This window comes from Hirundo rustica, chromosome 1, assembly GCF_015227805.2.
Source record: "Hirundo rustica isolate bHirRus1 chromosome 1, bHirRus1.pri.v3, whole genome shotgun sequence".
NCBI lineage: Eukaryota > Metazoa > Chordata > Aves > Passeriformes > Hirundinidae > Hirundo > Hirundo rustica.
Window position 1 is genome coordinate 54,006,501 of NC_053450.1, and position 16,088 is coordinate 54,022,588.

General features: G+C 39.5%; 1 protein-coding gene across 2 annotated transcripts in view; it reads left to right on the forward strand.

Annotated features, from left to right (window-relative positions):
- The first annotated feature begins 10,118 nt into the window (after positions 1-10,118).
- The window catches only part of LDLRAD4 (low density lipoprotein receptor class A domain containing 4), a 241,400-nt gene continuing 235,430 nt past the window's right edge, over positions 10,119-16,088 (forward strand). For both annotated transcript variants that reach the window (XM_040068670.2, XM_040068680.2), the window contains exon 1: positions 10,119-10,249. The gene's annotated coding sequence lies outside the window, so the exon portion shown is untranslated. The remainder of the gene's footprint in view (positions 10,250-16,088) is intronic.

Genomic DNA, 16,088 nt, shown 5'->3' on the forward strand with positions numbered 1-16,088 from the left:
TGCTGGAGTTGTGGATGTCAGGGTCCTTTTATTCTGCTTTGGGGAATGGGCCCGGTCACTGGCAGTGGAAGGCACTGGCCAACACGTCTGGCACTTGGATTCTGAAAGCCACTGTAGGGGCGTGGATGAGGGCTTGCCTTGGTTGTACTGCACCTGTGTTGTGGTCTGGTGTTTTGGCTTGTGTAGAGCACAGGATGGATAGCTCGGCTTCCCAGGGAGGCAGATACATGAGTTCTAGGTTGTGTGGAAGTATCAGTCCTCATGCAGAGATGAGGGCCCGGAGAGAGAGCTTGGAACCCCAGGTCCAACTCGCAGTTCCTCTCTATGAGGAAATTTACTTTGTGAAGAAAGGTTTCTCCTGCACAGTTTGAGCTTTTCCCTAGCATATGGGTAGGTAGGAAGAGTTTGCCAAATGTGTTATAGTTACATAAAACATGCAACATCTGACGGATGCGAAAAGGGTTATAATAAATGATTCCTTTACACTCCCTCTTCAAAAGAGCTAAACAAAATCCTAATACAAAGCCCATCAGATTTTCTTTCCCATTTATGATGTTCTTTATGTCAGCGTGGAAATTCTGGCAGTGAGCATGGGCTAACAATGGCTGAATTTATCTGAGAACTTTCTGCTAGGCAAGTACTGCACTATTTCAAATTGCAGTGTTCATTCTGGTTTCATTTGCTATTACTATTAATACCTGTGTATATGTGGGAGATTATTTCCCAGTTCTCATCTTCATTTCCAGTCCTGCATCTGCTATTGACCCAGAGGTATGAGAGGCTGCTTGAAGTCCTTAGAATTTTTTGTCTCCTTTCTCTCCTCTCTGTCATTTCCATGTTTAAAGCTGTACTAGTTTACTGAAGGATAAAATGAAGTTAAAAGAAGTAGAGTTGTATTTAGGAGCTAGGGATTATTTTGCTCTACTGGAAATATTTAGCCAAGTTGGTGGTTTGGAAATATTTTCATGAGAACTGCTGAGCTAAAAGTTACTGAGACAAAATTCCATAAAAATAACCATGAACTCTAGTTTATAACAAAGTAATTGTTGGCAACCTTCCGTTTAAAAACTTTCCATAGCTGCAAGAAAGACTTATGGATCAAAGTGATCTGAATTTTTTTTGGCAATTAAAAAAGTTAACATTTGGATTTGAACCCCACTGTGACTAGTTCATTTCCATTCATTTTTTACTCTGTAGCCTTAATAAGAATGACACCAAGGAGCAGAGGATGGGAAGAGACACTTTTTTCTATTTAAAATTGGTTCCACAGGATGGAAATTTGGCAACAGACACGGAAACTAAGCAAATCTGTTTACAGAGCTCTCTGCCTCTCTGTATAATGAAACCAACAAAAAAGCTCAAATAGAGATTTTAATGATGAGGCCACACTTTGTTGAAATTTTTGCATTGTGCTGTTTTCTTGGTCTTTTTAGCTTGATGACAGCATGGTTATTTGGTGTGAGGTGTAACGTAAATTGAGGGTGTCAGCACCCATCTTTTGTCTTGTGCTCTTCGGAGCTTCTGGCCGCTCTTCACACTAATTGGCCAGGTACAAAGAGTCTTCTGGAATTGGTGATATCAAAGAAGCTGAGGGTGTCACAAATAGTGCTAGGATAAATGTTGGGAGAGAACCTTTATGAGACGAGTCATTGCAGGTTTCAGACAATAATTTAAGGGTTGGGCTGTGGCTAATATTAATGCAGGAGCACATGGGAGTAAGTGGAATCAGTTTCCCATGGCTAACTCTTACAAATCATTGTCATATCTTTCCAGAATTCATGTGGGTGTACCCATGCCCTTTGTGGTAGGCTAGTAGGAAACAGCCAGGTTAGGAGGCTGGAAAGACATTATTCCCTGCACCATTAACTTAATGGTCAGTGAAAATGGGCCACTAGGGGGATGAATATTAGTCAATTAATCTAAGAAAGAATAGTAGCAATTTGCTTAAGATCAAGGAGAAAACTTGAGAGAAGCTGTAACTTGCTGACTCAGAAAAAATTCTGTTGCTATGCAGCTGCTGGCAGTCCTACACATCTGGCAGACAGTAGGAAATGATTGAATTTTTTTTTTTTAATATTTGCTTTCTTTTTGATCCTCAGGTCAAAAATTGTTAGAAGATTGAATAAAGTCTTGTCTTCATGGAAGAGTTACAAGAGGAGAAATTGCTGTTGCTGTGCTTGTGCCACTTAGTTATAGCCATATAAAAAGGAGAGAGGTGTTACTTTAAATTCCCTGAATATTTGGGTTCAAAATATGCAAATGCCTTTTTTTTTTTTTAATCAAAAGGCAGAAAATGACATTACTTTGTTCCCCTACATCTTATCTGCTAAGATGTAGAATTTGTCAGTAACAAGGATGCAATCTACTTCATAATGCAGAATTTACAGATGTGTTACCAAGACGAATACAGACCCTTTTCTTTTAAGAAGGGGAATACCACCTTTCAAAATATCTGAAGCCCTCTGAGGGGGTGAATATGTAGGTGAATAAGAAAGATCTGGATGGCATTCAGAGTATTTGACAACCTTCCGTGCCAGACAGAAGCCAGCAACAGTGCATAAAGGAAGGTCATGTTATAGACTAATATATGGGTGGAAGATGGGAAGAATAAGGTAGGAATAAGTGGTTCTCAGTCACCAGAGTCATTGGACTGATTGATGGATTCAACCCATATATTGTATGCTGGAAAGGAGCATGTTGATGAAGTGAGAAAGTGTGCTGATGATAGTAACTTGCTCGTAGTAGTAAGGTTGAAGTGGACCATGTAGAACTGGAGAAGTGACTGACATGGCTGTGGGGCTGAGTAGTGGAAAGGCAGGTAAAATTCAGTGTGGTTAAAGTGGTCTACATAGGGAAGAAATAATGGTGATTCCACTAAAAAATGGTGAGTTTTGAGCTGTTACCCTGTGTGAATCAGTTACCAGGTTATGATAAACAGCAGTGTTAAACAGGAGCTCACTACTCTACACTGATCTGAAAAGCAAATCAAATACTAGGAAATATTAATAAAGGAATAAAGAATTAAAGAGATGGCATCCTTTTTGCCGCTTTGTATGTTCATGGCTCACCAGCATCTTCTGTCATGTGCAGTTCAGGTCTCTCAGTTCAGAAACAATATAACAGGATGAGAAAATTTTGGAAAAAGCAGCGTTTTTAAAAGATGTGGAAAGGCTTATGTCCACAGGAAACAGGGATTCTTTATCCTGAGAAGAAGAGACATTGGAAGATATTCCTGAGGTCTTCAGTGTTGTGAGCGGTGCGGAGAGAGTACACAGGTTTAATTGTTCACTGTCTCTTCCAACACAAGTCTTAGAGGAGGCATCAAGTAAAGCGTAAGCAAACATTAGAAGAGAAGCGGGTCTTCTAAAAATACTGTGCCAAAGAATATGGTATTAGCTGAAATTTTACATGGATCCATTTTCTAACAGTAAAGGCTCAAACAGTAGCAATTTTTTTCCCCTGTTAATTGTATGTGTGATGTAATGGATAGGTGCACTTTGAAATATTAGTGTCTTCTACACTCTTTTGCATTTTTGCGTGTCCTTGTATTTTCCAGAGTACCTAACTATCACCAACCTATAAGGAAAAATGAGATACAGTTATTTAGTGTAATTAAATGGCCTTTCTATATATAGAAAATGATTGAAACCCTTTTTTTATGTGTGGGGAAGTGTTTTTGGTTTTTCTTATTCAAGTCTCTGAGCTTTCTCAATTACTTAGTAGGATATAGTACCTTTACTTGGATTTTAAAAAGGAAACTTAGATTTAGTTTGTAATAAATGTCTCCACCATTCCCTTTGGCCTTAGAAAATAACACACTCAACATGTTTGAGAACTTCATTTCTGAATGTAGGAGAAATACTCTAAATTATAGAGGCGTGGATTAGTTGGCAGTCCTGGATTCTCACTAAGGCATTGTGTCTCTTTAGGCACACACGTTATCAGTAAAGCAGGCAAAATTGTCCTTTATACCTGAGACGTGGTACGTTCTTTCCCATAGGCAGCTTCTGAAATGGTCCTTCTTTAGGTTTGGTGCAATAAAGCAGGTGTTCGTGCAAAGAAACCAGAGGAATAATGACAATACCAAGAGCTTTTATCTGCACCTTCCTGGGTCAGTTTCCTTCTTCCCAAAGTCACTCACCTCAGTAGCAGCAAGCATTATATTCACATTCTAAGTGCAGGCACTCGCACATCTTTTGTGCAAGTTCCACCTTGTGCTTTATGCCATCACTCCCCTCCATCCCCAGTCCCTGCACTGTATCCTGAACTGTCACGGTCCATTCGACCGGACTTGAAGAGCAGAGCTCACCCTGATTCGGGGTTGGCGGCTTTATCCCAATCTGGCGATAAAGTTCGGTCTCCGGCTCAACCGAGACAACCGTCGCCAGGTTCTGCCACGGCTACCAGTGAAGTAAAAGCAGCAGGTGTGACTGTGGTTTCCCAAAAAGCAATTTATTAAGGTGGTTAACAAAAACCAGAAGCTGTACACATTAGCCCCAGGGAATGAAGCCCTGGGGTGGGCAGCCAACAGAGGACCAGTATTACAAGGAACAGCCTTGGTAACAGAGAGCCTTTGAACAACAGCGTAACCATGTACACAAAGGTGACTGACCGATTATTAACACATAACCTTATACAGAAACTGTGACATAACCCATGTTAACATAACTACACTCATAATCCCACGCTTCTCGCCATAACCTATCTAGATGTTCTCCTTCTCAGCACTCCACTTCTCAAGGCCTTATGTCGATGTCTTCTGTGTGGTCAGCCAGGGCCAGTCCCTGTCTGACCAACTCCGGCACTGAACTTTCACTTGAGATGTTCACAGTCATCCTTGTCAGCCTGCCTTGACAGGGAACCATGGGCTGGTCTCTGCTGCTTGGGTTGTCACATCCTTGCTCCTTGTACTGTATTTGCTCTGGGGATTTCCATTTCCAGGACCAGCTGGAGAGCTTGGGTGTGCATGCATGAGCCTCCACTGCTCACTGAGCTCTGACAAGGGACATGTGGTTTTACTCATCAGTTTTCCTCACAGCACTAGGAGACCTTAGTTTGTTTCTGCTGTGATGGATGCATTCTCTTTTAGGAAAACTATGGTGTTATTTGTCTGTGAAAAGGGCCAGTACCCCTTTTGGTTATGCAGTGGCTGGTGTGATACTTGTGTGTCATGGACTGGCCTCTGCTTAAACTTTGCTTCTGAAATGAGAGACGAATCTGAGGATGGTCTTGAACACAGTTGCAGAGAAAGCACAAATATCAAAGTTTAATGGGAACCCAGGTTTCCTGATGGTAACTTGTTGTGCTAACAGCAGATTCATTTGTTTCCTAATTAATCAGAAGGAGTGTTCTTTTTATTTCAGCCATCTGGTGGAGAGCATGTTGTTTAGCTTCTTGCTACTGCAAATTGGAGCTACACAGGAAAAAGGATGTTTCAACTTCTGTTTTTGGCTTGTTTTTCAAGGTTGAGTCAGTATAGAGTACGTTAAAACATACTGTAATCAGTTGCAAAGTTCATCTCCCAAGGACAGCAAAAATTTAAATTAAATTCTCCCTCCTGAAAAGACAGGGTGATGATATTGATGATTAATTGCATGTTATTACTTGTTTTATTCCATGTAATCAGTTGTTAAGACAAAAGCAAAACTTCCTTAGTGAACCTGCAGTACTATTCTAGGATACCGAATTTGTTACCAGTTTGTAGAGAACATTCAATGTCGATTTTACATTTCTTTGGATTAATGTCAAAAGCATATTGCCTGTCAAACAATTTGTCGTTGAGTGTGCCATTAGCTTGCTAACTCCTCACAAGGATTTTAAAACATTGCATTTTTTTTTTCCCTCCAGAAGTCCCCTTAGCACAGCCTTTCCTTGGAAGCCGTATTGTTCTTGTGGAATATTTTCTGAGGAGAAGTCTGTCCCTATGTGATGTTTACTGTATTTTTGCCTTGCAGCCAGCAGATTTTAGTACAAACTTGCCTGGGGGTGGCCTTGTCCTATTTTCCTCTTAGATGGTTCTGGCATTTATAGAGCTTGGGAGATCGTGCTTCTGAATTTTCCAGTCTGAAGAGCTCAAGCCAAAACAGCAGGGGAGATAGCAAACCTGTACGTTGTTTGGCTTACGGCAGCTGGGCCTGTTTTTCCTTTGACCTAAAGCAATGGCAGCTTTTCTTGGGTTTTGTGTGGAGGAGGGGGGAGGTGAGGAAGAGGAAAGCTTCGTGAGGAGAGCTGTTTTATCTCTGTGATTGGAAAAAGCAAGCCTTATCCCTGCCTCAGCAATCCCTGTTTTTGCACCCCTAGCAAAGGCACCTCCAAGCTACTTTCACATGCCACGTAGAGATTGTCTTTGTTCAAGTTACTTTATGAGTACTGATTATTCATAGGAAAAGAGACTGTGTGTTGTTTTAATATAGCATTAACATTTTTTAAAAACAAACTTCTATTATGTTGTGGTACCATGGACCTTGCAGAATGGACTTTAGATTAGGGTTGCTTGGCAGATTTTAGTGACGTCTCGTAGCTTCCCATCAGCCTGTGTTTTCTCCCTTACATCATGGTCAGTGAAATAGAAGAGTCTTGCCAAGAAGGGCCCACAGCCTCCACAGGGGAATGAATTGTGATGAATATATGAATTGTGGGAATATATGAAATACCCTGCAGATGAGTGCCTCAGAGGACATAACTCTTTGAGTTTGGCCTTGTGCTTGAAGAGCCCTTCTTGTCTTTAAACACTGTTTCTGTAGTTATACCCTCTAAATGAAGTTTCCTGTGGAAATAAATTTCACTGTTTCTGCCTGAGATGTCGTAGTCTTGTATTTATCAGTATATGTTTCAGTTAAGTTTTACATTTATGTAACAGAAGCATTTGGTTGTGCCATAGAGTGAATTTCTTCCTAGAGGAATGGGTTTACATGTGATTATTGGAATCCTGAGCTTTTGAATTCCAGGAGAATTGAGAGTTCCCTAAAATGCTTGTGAGAACAACAGAGCATGTTGAGGCTTAGTACATGCTTGAAGTGGAATATAAAAGAAAATATCCTGTGTATGCCTAGAATTTCCAAGGAACTCCTAGTGATTAAACCAAATTAAAAAGCATCATATTTTCAAAGATTGAGGCGATTCCTGTTTGTATGTCTTCACTGGCATGGGATAAATGGGTGACAGATCCTGAACCTTCCCAAGCTGAACATTAAAGTAAAGAAAAATTTTAATCTTTCTTCGTGTTTCAATGTTTTTTCCCATTATGTTGCTCCACAGTTTTCTCTTACCGATGAGTAGATCTCCACGATGCCTGTCGTAAGAGAAGCTCTTGTTTCTAATGTAGTTCTGGCAAGAGATGACAGTGCAGAAGCTGCATGGCTGCTCCTGTGAGGAAGCTGTTCACCAGCTTCACAGAGCAAATTCTTATCCAGAGTAAGAATTTTCTTAATTGGCAGCTTTAATGAATTTCCCTTCTCCCTTCTTGTCCCTGTTTGCAACCCTCTGAGTTGGTCAGTCTTACGTGCAAATCATATTTCATCCTGAAGGGAAGAATATTTGGGCCTGTAGGTAGATGGAAGAAGCAAGGAGGACATTAGAGCAGGTGCACATTACCCTAAAGGTTTCTTGTTGGAATAAGAAGTGTTAGCAGAAAGTTGGTGCTGCAGAACCAGCCTCTCCAGTCTCTCTTGGCTCAACAGTGTGAATGCCTCAGGCTGTCAGAGTGGGCCAGGAAGGAGCTGAGCCTTTCAAAAAATGTGCTGGCTTCAGTATCATTAGGTGTGTTACGTAGGCAAGTAGTCCAGGTTTGCCTAGCTGGTCTATATTTATTTTCCTCTCTTCTTTCCATTCAGCAAGTCCGTGTTGCCGTAGGAGGCTTTCTTTCCTTGGTAGACTAATTTGTTGCCAACATCCTCACCTTTGCAAATTTCACTCTTTGTGCATAAGGAGGCAGTTTAACTTAGATACGTAAAAAAAAAAAAAAAAAAAAAAAAAAAAAAAAATCATAATTCATTCTGAGGTGATAATTTACCTCATTTTCCTTTAATAATAACCTTTTTTTTCAGTAGCGGTTTTCTTTGTCTAACATTAACTTTTTCTGTTTTTTGTTGCATTTTGTTCTATAAATCTCCGTGGGCTGAAGTGAAACCTTGTTTCGCGTCTTCCCTCTTTTTCAATGATTGTCCAAATTCTGAAGACAAAGCACAAAGGTCGTTGTTCTCTCTTGGACTTTAGTACTGCTCCTCATCTCACTTTTGTCACTAAATGTAATAATTCCTATAATTTGTCTTCTCATATTTAATATTTCTCCTGTTGCCCTTAGGAATGTATTTCCTTTCAATGTTAATCTTACTCAGGGAGGCTGTAATCATGACTTACTAATTTCTCTCTTCTTTTAATGTTCTCAAGAATGTCTTTCCTTAACATTAGGTAGCAGATCTGGTAGATTTTTTGCTGGTATTAATTGCTGTGTAACGAAGTGCCCTTGAAAGTCAGTTATGTAAATGAGCAGCCTTGAGCTGGCCATAAGAATGATGCTGGCTTGAGTTTTAATTTAATAATTGAGGAATTGGAACATATAATGGTTCTTTAAATCTAAAATAGGATAGAGTCATATTCCTTATTAGACAAATTCTAATTGCATGAACTGTATCAGCAGTTTAACATCTAGTTTAGGTGATCACTTTGCGTGCAAGTGAGCACTTTAGATGGTTATTGTTAGATGGCTGCTGTTAGGAAAAAGTTTTGCATTCAGTTGCCTTAGGTATTTTTAGATGAGTATTTGGAAATAAATTACTGGTTTGTTGTGGCTTTAGAATAATAGGGTGAGTCTTTCTTGAAATATATTCTTATAATCTGGGTTTTCTTTTTTTCCTTTATTAAGTTAGCAATCATAAAAGTCACTGTAAAAGTGTCTTGTATTTTTCCTGCAGATGTGTCATACGTGAATTCCTTGGCTTATTAAAAAAATCCCTTAGTTCTGGACAGTGGAGGGCAGGTACCTCATGTCTGTTTGGGTAAAGGTTATTATTTATTTTTACACACCATATATGCAAAAACCAGTGGATGTGAAGTTATTTGCAAATACAGGCTTGGCAAACCTCCTCTGGAATTCGGAAAGGGTTTTCCAGCTCGACTTAGTCATTTTTTCCCAAATGTCTTGGCATAACTGATCACTCAGGAGTGACATATGGTAGAAACATGCTCTAAGGGACAAGTCTCCCGGATGGCGCACAGCACCACACAAGATAGACAGATGGTGGCTTATTCAACCTTGGAAAAAGTTTAATCCTACATATTGGCACACTGGCCAGGGTACTGAGAGAGAGGCACACACATGCCTGTGAAATCTGAGGCAAAGCTTTTGTGAGTTTGCTTGCTGTTACTGAAAGAACTAGAAGGACCGAGCTGATTCTATATGCAGTATCTGCAAAATTATGGACTCAGCATGCTGGCCAGAAAAGGTGATGTTCCTTAGAAAACTGGAGACTCCAGAGATAGCAGGACAATGCAGAGAATAAAATCTGGTGAACTTCTCACAGCTGTTTCCAGACTAAAACATGCTTGCTTAACAAACCTGCTGAGTACTTAACTTATTCACCAATAGCTGTTGATTAATTGAAGTGTCTAGTAGGAGAAAAAGGTGTTTTGTGTTTTTCATGGTTTTAGTTCTGGTTCAGGAGTTTTTACTGGCATTGTGAAGTATATTAGCACTTCACATCAGAGAAACTGTAGCCTTTCTCTTCCGTAGGTTCTAACAAAAAGTTATAAATTCCCTGATGGTAAATTTAAATTTATAGCAGAAAATGCAAAATGTACATTGCAAGGTTATGGGTTTTGTTGTTGTTGTTGTTTGTTTTTTGTTTGTTTGTTTGTTTGTTTTAATGAGTAGAGGAAATCACACCTTTTACTCTAATACCTTAATGTTTAAGACAATGAAAAGAGAGAGAGAGACAATATTTGACATGGAAAATTAAATCTGCTTTGAATTCTTTCTGGACACCAAGTAGCGATTGTTTGATTGATTGAACTTCTGGAGTCAGGGCCATTTTCTGTAAGGATTTTGAAAATATTGACCCATTGAAAAGATAAAGGATTGCCTGCCAAACGTTTTCCCCCCCGCTTTCTTTTTTTTGTAGATCACACTCAATATTCACAACTAGAAGGAAAAGCAAGACTCTACTGACTCCCTGGACTTCAAGGATATCATTATGTTGTATTGGATGAGTTTAAACTAGACGAGACTTCTTTCTAAAACACTTTGAGAAAGGTAAATGTAATTCAAACAAACTAATCTTTTTCCAGCAGAGGAATAGTTTGGTCAAATTAATCCCATTCTAGTAACATTTCAACCATACTGCGCCACGTCATCATCTTTTGGATACTTTGTATAGGTACATATCCATATATACATTTCTATAGCTAAATCTTCCTAGTAATTTTTAGATGTTAAAAGATTTTTATTTGCCAGCCCTTGTATATTTTGTGGAAATGTTCTGGTTTCAAGCAATTCTCGTATATGAGAGAGGTGGAGAAGGAAGAGGAAAGAGAAGGGAGATGCTCACAGTAGCCAGCATATTGGTAATTACTTGTATGGATGGGGAAGACTCAGTTAATGTTTCTGTTCTGCCTAATGAGTGAAATAACTTGAAAATGAGATCCTAGCTAGTGAACTATAAAGTCAAATGACTCAATGACATTGACACATACATTTAAAATATGGTGTGGCTTGGGAGACCCACAGGGAGCTGCAAAGAGCGATACTAATTCAATAACCTGTTGTTTAGGTTATGCATTGAAGAAGTAAGATATGTAGAATCCTTACATGCAGCTGAGGGTACTCTTGTGTAATATAAATATCTGCTTACTTTTGGCCTAGTATAAACAAAGATTTGCTCTTCCTGTGGATATGAGTACCCTTCAGGTATTTTCTTTTTGTCACCTTTTTCTTTCTTTTGCTTTGTGTCATTGTGAGGAATGCTCACCGTAGGTAGCAAGCCCGAGGGCCCGCAGAAACTGTTGCAGAACTACTGTGCCCTTTCCATTTTATCTTTTTCTATCTACTATAAGTAATTACTATAGGACTTAGTAAATAAAAAAATTAGTAAGTCTATTTTGTGACCAAGTGCAGTCAGAAAAATGTGACAGACATCAATTTACTCTCTGTCTAGACCCTACAAGCATTTCTCACACACTTCACAGAAGAAGTGAGTATTTTTGTGGCCCATCCAGCCCTCTGTTGCAGAGTCCTACTTCAGTGTCAGGAAGCATGCCTGTGGGCCTTGCAAACATCATGTGTTTGTGAGAGAGAGAGCGCGAGTGAGCTACGGTCTGATGAGATGATTAAAATTCTGCAGATCCACAGCTGACACCTTTTTGACCCTGATCAAAAGTTCAGACTTGGAAATACTTCAGTCCCTTGAAATTTTAGGTCATGCTTCATAGAATTGCTGTTTTCATAATTCATAGGCTAAGTGTGATCATATCATTGTTGAGTCGCTGAGCGTCAGTGTGTGTGAATCAGCCATCTGCTGTCAGGGCTGAGTCTTGTATCTCCCTGGCCAGTGACAGGGGAGGTCATTGTACCATGACGAGACTCTGTCAAATGGGAATGGTTCAAGGGAACAACATGGCTGTGTCCAAAAAAGGCCACTTCTGGTTACTGGTAGTAATGACATTTAGAGGTCTGAAACAGAGCACAAGGAGTTTTAATAGAGGAATGGAGACTTTGTGAAGACAAATATGTGAAGGGTTTGCATGTTTGAGAGGAACAAAGGCTGGCTTTTATTGCAGGGTTTTGAGTTATTTATGGAACCAGATGAGGAATAGAGAAACTGTCTACACAGGAGAAAAGCAGACTTCAAGATCTGCAAGAGAAGCTGCATCGACTCCTTAGGTCACTGACCTAAGAGTGGTAAGGAAGCAGATACAAAATGCATGTGGTCTCATTTTATTTTGTCTAGACTTGCATACCTTGTGCCCTTCCCAAGTGGAGAGCGATTCGGTATTTTGGAACTTGTACAAAGCTTCTGCATGTTTTGCTTCAGCCAGCGAATGTCCTGGAAACCCAGCATCCCCTCAAGGTTAGAGCCTTGTGTTAAACTCGCTGTAAAATTTGGGCAGGATGTGGGTTAGCACTAATGATGGGATCCTGTGCCATCTTGCTCTGCCAGGTCCTGTTTCTTTGGAGGTGCAGTAATCAATACCAAAGAAAAGTAATGCAGAAAGTAAGAAAATTATTTTACAGGAAATAACTGATTCAAACCATTGGAGACCAAAGATAGTTGAGAAAAGCCAGACACAACTTTATGTGCAGCAGTGGGGATTTTACCATACTAGTTCCTGCAAATTGCTGCTGGGCTGTTGAGAGCTGAAGTTAAGGTTGAGCTGAAACATTAAAAGTTAGGACTAAGACATCTTGCTGCGCAGCTCATGGAGTACATTTAGGCTTTATTAGCTGCAGCTGATTCAAAAATCTCCTCTCAACAGGTGTAGCCAAATAGGAGGAAAGAGCAATTTAAAAATCCTCAATTATGCATTAATCCAGTGGCAGAAAAGTGTGAAGTTGTAATTGTCTTCTATACTTCCCTCCTCCTTGTTGGGAGAATTTTTTTAGATATTCATTTCTAATTTAGTAGTTAGTCTCATTTCTTTTTACTCCCCCCAGAAAAATCTCCTCAGACTCTGATGGTTTAAAAATGATACCATGCAAAATTGATGTAACTATGTGTAGGTTGTGATGTGCATTGGAGGTGTGATGTACCTCTCTTAAAATCTTAAAAGCAGGTAAAGCTGAAAATGGCTACGTTCACTTTTATGCTGTCTATCCCCCTTTGTTCTCTCTCCCTCCCCCTTCTGCTTGTGCTCACTTGCTCTCTCTTTAGTATAACACAGTTGAACAGCAGTGAAGTGTAAAATGTGCTTTTGCCAAGGTCAGTTTCTTGTGATTACTCGCCTGTGGCAACTTATGCCAGTTGCAACAGACTGAGTCTCAGCAGTCCACAAAGTCACACTGGTGCTTATGCAGAGGACACCCAGTGTAGGTTACAGTAGTCTGGAATAGCTCGCAATGCTGCTGAATTTTAGCTGCTTTATTTAACTCTTCCAATCTAGCTTGTGCTTGCTTCAGTGGTTTGGAGTCTGTGCCATGAAACGCTGGGTTGTCCTGGTTCTCTGGAGACCCTTGAAGAGGATTTTGGGTAGATTAAATTCTTGTTGTTAGAGGTTGTTTTTTTTTTTTTTTCTTACAGTGGATGGCTCGAATTTCAGAATTTCTCAAAAATGAAGAGGCGATAAAGCACCATGAGCATACGCATCTTTTAAATTTTATATATTTTTTTGTGATTGGCTTGCTTTTGGGGGAAGCCATATCAAATACTGCCCTATTGACATTGACACAAGAGAAATTGTTTATCTATAGAGCAAGGATTACTGTGAAAAATTTTAAGAGGTAGTTTTAAAGGAAGAATTTAAAAGATGAGGAGACACAGTCTTAAACGTTGTGCACACTCATAAGCATAAAATAGCTTTTTGTTTTGAAGATAAAAATAATTTTGACTCCTGAGATAGGGGAATAAATATGAGATTCCAGAACATTCACTGTAGGAGATAAGATTTGTTGGATCCCGTTTTCTTATATACACTGGATTGGCTACCACTATGTGGTACCCAGTGGAAATAAAGTAAGGGACCTCTACTTTCATTCTCCTTTCTCACATATGAGCAAACTTATCCCTTTATGGAAAAATGTATTTAGAACAGAAAAACATGGACTTCCTGTATTGTTTGCTTATTTGTACTATCAGCAATAGACAGGATTTTGTTTTCATTCTGGAAGTATTTACTTTTGGAAGCAGTATTTAGCTCTTCAGCTGTGTGACAGTGACTTTGAGGTTACTTGTCTGTCAGTACTGACTAGTAACGAGGCAGTAATTAATCTTGATGAACGACTGAAGGGCTAGAGCTGAACTTTGGTGACCTCAATGAAATTCAGAGTTTCATGGCTTAAAATTTATTATGAATTTGATTAATTTTGAAAATATATGTTGCTGTAGTCTCTTTCATGTTTGCTTTGGAGTGATTCCTGAGCCACAAGTAAAATAATGGCTCAGCAATTCAGTCTTGTCCTGTAAATGCCCTTGCATAAAGCACACAGGAATATTCCTGTTGTGCTCAGTGAAACTCCCCACAAAACAAGGTGAAGTGCTTAATCCTGTATTTTCAGTTTAGTCTTGCTTTCAGGCTTACAAGGAGTATTTTTCATCAAGGTGTATGTTACTTGTTGCTTTCTTTTGCCTACAACGGAGGACAATTGAATTGGTATTTTGTTTCAAGACTGCCATTTGCTTGTATGGTTTTCATAATTTATATGATTCCATTGGTAATCCAACCCCTTCCCTTTGCTTTTAATAACATTTGTATTGGCCCAGCTCTTATGGAAGAATATGCTATGAGAGCTGTGTCCAGGACTTTGTGAAGATTGATCTGTCTACTCCCCTTTAAGGTGGAAATGCATGGTAGAAATGAGCAGTGTTTGGGGGGTGTGTGTGTGTGAGTGACAGGGTATATAGGCCTGTAGTACTTGCAGTGGTTAGTATTGTCTTCTAATTGTTAGAGCAGCAATGGAAATGAGTGTTCCCTGCAGGAGGAAACAGCTGGACTTGAAGAAGCTGGCCTTCAGTCAGCTGAGAAATGGGCAAATGGGTGTTCTTGGGTGAGGTTATACAGAAAGTGGCATTGTCTGTGCTTACCAGAACCTGTCACATTAATTTCCTTTTATGTTAAGGAACTTGTGCAAAGGAAAGAACTCTTCAGGCACCAGAGTGGTTTTTTTTTTTTTTTTTTTTGGAACATTCCCAGTGACGTTAAGTCCCTGCAGTAGGCTGCTGCTGCTGCATGCTCTGAGGATTTCCTCATCAGTACGTTCAGCACGAGCAAGCAGTTGACAACTGAGATGGAAGAAATCTTCACAAACCCCTGAACCCATTCAAATTTCCATGCTGAGCTTCTAACAGATTTTTAACAATTCATTAGAGCTTCACTATTTCTCACGTGCTCACCTCCTGGATTCTGGGTGATAACAGAAATGCATTGCTGTACACATTAAAGATAGATGTCGTGGGGAGGTTTGGACAAGTGACGTTCCAGATGCCTTGAAAATCTTGCAAGATTTGCAACCTGATTTTTCTTTTAACTCGTAAGTAGAGACCTGAAAGCTTGTTCAGGGGTTTGTTCATACAATTCCTACTAGTTTTAAAGGGAGTTCTACAAGTCAGTGTCCTGGTAAGTTTAAAAACATTAACTGAGCTAAGACAGATGTGCTGGAAATAAACATTTAACATATGGATAAAATCTTACTTTTATAATGCTTTTGCAGCTTGTGAGTACCACAAGAGTTTTCCCTTTTGAAGGCAATCACTACGCTCTTGTAGAAGTGGAGGAGTGCCTACCTACTCATTGCTTTATTAATTTTATTAGAAACAAACTAGAGAAATGAGCAAAATGAGCAGTGAATTTGTGTGGTGCAGCAAAACATTTCTCTCTTTTTTTTCTTTTTTTTTTTAAAGTCAGCATTTCTCCTGCTTTTCTTGGCAACAGTAACAGTATCTCATATCATAAGTGTTCTGTTCACGTTCCAGGGAATATTTAGGACTAGGACCCAGGTAAAGAGAAGTCAGTAAATTTAGACAGAGAAAACATTCTCAAGTTCCTTATAAAAGACATTTATTCCAAATAAAGGTCTGTGTTAAGGAGGGAGCAGTAACTCTGTAGCAGTTATCACACATATGTCCTTGGAAGACAAAGGAGAGACCATTTGATAAATCGTGTGGGTTTCATTGTTTCCCCTTTTAATGGCAAGTTTATCTTTAAGCTTCTAGCAGCTTTTAATAAATGTCAGTTTTACTTTTCAGTTATGATAAGACAGCATGCTTCTTACAGTTTCCTTCATCAAATGGGCAAAATCCAGTGATTAGAATGTAGGATTAGGAGGCAGGGTCTCTGACAGTTTATTACTTATGGCTTTGACACCTGAATGACTGCATGGACTAGGACAGTCTATAACATCACTTTAGCATCCCCAGGGGAAATAGTGACTATAATTTCCTGCC